General features: G+C 39.5%; 1 pseudogene; it reads left to right on the forward strand.

The window, feature by feature from the left end:
• Positions 1-2,278: 2,278 nt before the first annotated feature.
• On the forward strand, positions 2,279-4,232 carry LOC132518326 (ATP synthase subunit a-like; annotated as a pseudogene).
• Positions 4,233-5,001: the final 769 nt, after the last annotated feature.

The raw sequence follows: 5,001 nt of genomic DNA on the forward strand, positions 1-5,001 counted from the left end.
TTCTTTAGAGCTATATATTTTTAATCAATCATAGGTGGAAGATGAAGAAGTCTTAACCAAACCCCACTACAAAAAATCATAGCCTACTCATCAATTGGTTACATAGGTTGAATAACAGCTGTTATAGTTTATAATCCAACTATAATAATCCTATACTTATATCATAATAACACTCATTACATTATTTATATATAATTCATCCACCACAATGCTATCCTTCTCCTAATTTATTAAACACACTTAATTGCTATAATTATTCTCACTATTATATTATCAGTACTGGATTAGGAATTTAGGTCAGCACAGACCAAGACCCTTCAAAGTCCTAAGCAAGTATTATTTACTGAATTCCTGAAAATAAGGATTGCAAGACTTTATCTTACATCAACTGGATGCAAATCACACTCTTTTATTAAACTAAATTCTTACTAGATTTGACGAGCTTTCACCCCACAGAATTTTATTTAACAGCTAAATACTCTAGTCAGTTGGTTTCAATCTACTGTCTCCATTCAGGGGAGAAGCCAGGCAGAATTAAAGCTGCTTCTTTGAATTTGCAATTCAATACGTCATTCACCACAGGGCTTGGCAAAAAGAGGCCCCAACCTGTCTTTAGATTTACAGTCTAACGCTTGCTCAGCCATTTCACTATGTTCATAAACTGATGATTATTCTCAACAAACCATAAAGTTATAGTCACTGAGCATCTGTTTTTTGGTGCCTGTACCCGAATAGAGGTACTGTCTTCAGCCTTTTGATCATGCCAAACCAGGCCCGGAGCTTTACTAGGAGATGATCAAATCTACAATGTACCGCCCATGCATTTGTAATAATTTCATAGTTATACCTAATTTCATAGTTATACCCACTATAATTGGAGGATTCAGAAACTGACTAGTTCCACTAATAACTGGAGCACCTGATATAGCATTTCTCCCAATAAATACGTTTTTTACTTCTTCCACCACCATTTTTAGAACAGGCTAACAGGCTGAACAGTATATCTATGTTTAGCTGTTAGTCTAGCCTACATGGGAGCTTCTGTTGACCTAACCATTTTTTCCCCTCATTTAGCAGGTGTATACTCAATTCTAGGTTCTATTAATTTTATTACCACAATTATTAGTATAAAAACTCCAGCTATATCTCATTACCAAACACCACTGTTTGTTTGATCCATCCTACTTCTGGCCACACTATTACTATTGTCACTCCCACTTCTAGCAGCCAGAATCACTCTATTGTTAATAACCACAGTCTATCAAGCTTTCTTTGATCCTGAAGGTGGAGGTGATCCAATTCTATATCAACATTTATTCTGATTTCTTTGGCCACCCAGATTTTTACATCCTTCTTTTACCTGGCTTCAGGATAATATCACATACCATCAAATATTATTTGGGAAGAAAAGAACCTTTGGGGTATATAGGAATAGTCTGAGCCAGAATGTCTCCCCAGGCTTTCTTGTATGAGCTCAACACATGTCCAGAGTAAGAACAGATGTTGATATGAGCATGTATTACATCAGCTACTCTAATTACTGCCATCCCCATAGGAGTAAAAGTATTTAGCTGATTAGCAACTAATGGAGGTGATAATAAAATGATCACCAGCCATATTATGAGCCTTAGGTTTTATTTTCTTATTTACAGTAGGAGGTTTAACAGAAAGTGTCCTAGCTAATTCATCCTTAGACAGTGTTTTTCATGATACATGTTATGCGGCAGGACACTTTCACTACATCATATCAACAGAAGCAAGTATTCACCATTATAAGAGGCTTTGTCCACTGATTCTCGTTATTTTTAGGCTATAGACTCAACTCAGCCTGAGCAAAGCTTCATTTTACAATTAAATTTGTAAGCATTAATATAAATCTCTTTCCACAGCATTTTCTTGGCCTTTCAGGACTACCGAGATGTTACTCTGAATATACAGATGCATACACAACATGAAATACTGTCTCATCCATAGGTTCCTTTCATCAACAGCAGTAATACCAGTGATTTTTATAATACTACAAGCTTTCGCATCTAAACAAGAAGTATCAGTAGTGGAGTTAGCAACTTCCAATCTTAAAGGATTGCATGGATATTTCCCACCATATCATACATTTGAAGAACCTACTTACATAAATTTAAGAAAGGAAGGAATCGAAACTTCTCCAACTGGTTTCAAGCCAACTTCATAACCACTGTCTTTCTCAATAAGTGAGATATTAGTAAAAACTACATAACTTTGTCAAATTAAATTATGGGTTCAAACCTTTTACATCTCTATGCCACATCCATTCCAACTAAGCTTACAAGACTCAACATTGCCTATTATAGAAGAACGTTTACATTTTCACGATTATACACTTATAATTGCTTTCCCAGTTAGTTCTTTGGTTATTTACATCATTTCATCACTACTAACAACTAAACTAACTCACACAAGTACAATAGGTGCACAAGAGGTAGAAACAGTTTGAACTATTCTAGCTGCTATTATTCTAATTTTAAGTGCTCTACCATCATTACAAATTCTTTATATAATAGTTGAAATTAATAATCCTTCCCTAACTGTCAAAACTTCAGGTGACCAATGATAGTGAAGCTGTGAATGCACAAAATATGAAGTTCTAAATTTTGATTCCTATATAATTGATTCCTATGTAATTCCTACAACAGATCTAAAACCAGTACAACTGCTACAAATACATAATGGAGCAGTCTCACCTACAGAAATAACAGTCCAAATACTAATTTCACCCGAAAACATCCTACACTCATGAGCTATTCCCTCCGTAGGCCTCAAGACAGATGCTATTGCAGGGCCCCTTAAACAACCCTAATTCTACATGACCAGGCTCATACTGTGGACAACATTCAGAAATCTGGGGGTTATGTCATAGCCTCATGCCTATTGACCTCGAATTAATTCCACTAAAATGTTTCAAAAATGATCGGCATCAAATTATAAAATCATTAAGAAGCTAAATAGCATAAACGTTTTAAGTTAAAGACTGAGAATGTTAACCTTCCCTTGAGGATATTCCACAACTAGATACATTAACGTGACTCGTCACTATTATAATTATAGTACTATTTATATTTCAGTTAAAACTTTCAAAACATTCTTATCTTTCAACTCAGAATTGAAAACAAAACATCAAAACAGGGCTTCCCTGGTGGCGCAGTGGTTGAAAGTCCGCCTGCCGATGCAGGGGACACGGGTTCGTGCCCCGGTCCGAGAAGATCCCACGTGCCGCAGAGTGGCTGGGCCCGTGAGCTATGGCCGCTGAGCCTGCACGTCCGGAGCCTGTGCTCCGCAACGGGAGAGGCCACAACAGTGAGAGGCCGGCGTACCGCAAAACAAACCAACCAACCAACCATCAAAACATTACACCCCTTGAGAAACAAAGTGAACAAAGATTTATTCGCCTCTTTCACTACCCAAACAATAACAGAATTATCTATTGTTATTCCAATAGTTTCCCAAGTGTTTTATTTCCCATACTTCACCAACTAATTAATAACCGCGTAATTTCTATCCAACAAGGACGAATTCAACTTACATCAAAACAAATAATGGCCGTCTGAAGCAGCACAACTTTCGCCATCGAGGCAGCTCTGCCACTGGGAAAAAGCGCCGGGACGCTTCCAAATGAAGGTTCTTGTAAGCGCAGGGCTCCGCTAAGTGGGCGGGGACTGGGATTCACTACATGATAAGCATGTTTGGTGGGTCACTCTGCATTATCATGCAAGTAAAGGAGATCCCTCATACATCACTTATCAATATTTTATGTATTGGCTCAAAAAATCTACTAAGCCTTCTACCACATTCATTTATACCTGCTACACAGCTCTCAATAAAGCTAGGAATCTCTATTCCTTTATGAACAGGAACAGTAATTACCGCTTCCCCCACAAAACAGAAGCATCTTTATGGCCCATTTCCTGCCCCAAGGGACAACCATCCCACTCAGTCCTATATTAGTAACTATCTAACCCATTAGGCTGTTTATTCAACCAACAGCCTTAGCTGTATACCTAACAGCCAGCACTACTGCTGACCACCTATTAATTCATTTAATTGGAGGAGCAAGGCTTAATAAGTGTTAGCCCTACTACGGCTTTTACCACATTTATTATTTTGATCTTGTTTACTTTTCTTGAATTCTCAATAGCTTTAATTCAAGTTTATGTATTTAACTACTAGGAAGCCTTTACTTGCATGATAATACTTAATGACCCACCAAACTCATGCATATCATAGTAAACTCCAGTCCCTGCAATTTCTAAGAGCCCCGCACTTAAAGGAACCCTCAGCTGGAAGAGTCCTGGAGCTTTTTCCCCAGTACAGAGCTGCCTTGATGGCACAAGTTGAGCTGTTTCCTGCCACCACCCCCTTTCAAAGGACTTGGCCCCATTCCCAGGGCCCCCTTTTCCTGAGGGACCCGTCAAGTCACCTCTTTCCCTCAGGACTTTGTCCTCCCTGGGCAAGGTTTCCCTCACTCTTTCTTACCTCCAGCTGCCTCTTCAGTTCATCTTCCCGCTTCTCCTGGCTGGTCCTGAAATCTGTCTTCATCAACATGGAGACGTCTGGACTGTTTCTCTTTTGTTCTTTGTCATGAACCAGCTGTGTGAGCTTAGGGAAGCATTGCCTTCTCTGGGTCCCAGTTTCCTTGTGTGTAGTAAAAAAGGGCAGGTCAGATAGGACCGAGCTGTATTCCAAAGGAGTCCAGCCCAAGATCTGTTTTCCACATTGGGCCTTCCTGGTAGTCCATACTCAAGATTGAGCTTGAGTAAATGGTTTGGGGCTGAAAAAAGACTTTCGACTCCTGAGCTCCAGGGCCCTTCCTGCCCCTCCGCCCTGTGAGGCAGCAGCAGAGTTGGGATTAGGGGTCCTGAGCCTCTGCTCCTTTCTGTTCATGGTCTGCACGAACGGTGCCCTCTGTTTCTTTCCTGATATGACTTCAAATTGTCAGCAGACAGGACTGAGGCCCAAGCCTGGATC

The sequence above is a fragment of the Lagenorhynchus albirostris genome, chromosome 3 (assembly GCF_949774975.1).
Source record: "Lagenorhynchus albirostris chromosome 3, mLagAlb1.1, whole genome shotgun sequence".
Taxonomy (NCBI): Eukaryota; Metazoa; Chordata; class Mammalia; order Artiodactyla; family Delphinidae; genus Lagenorhynchus; species Lagenorhynchus albirostris.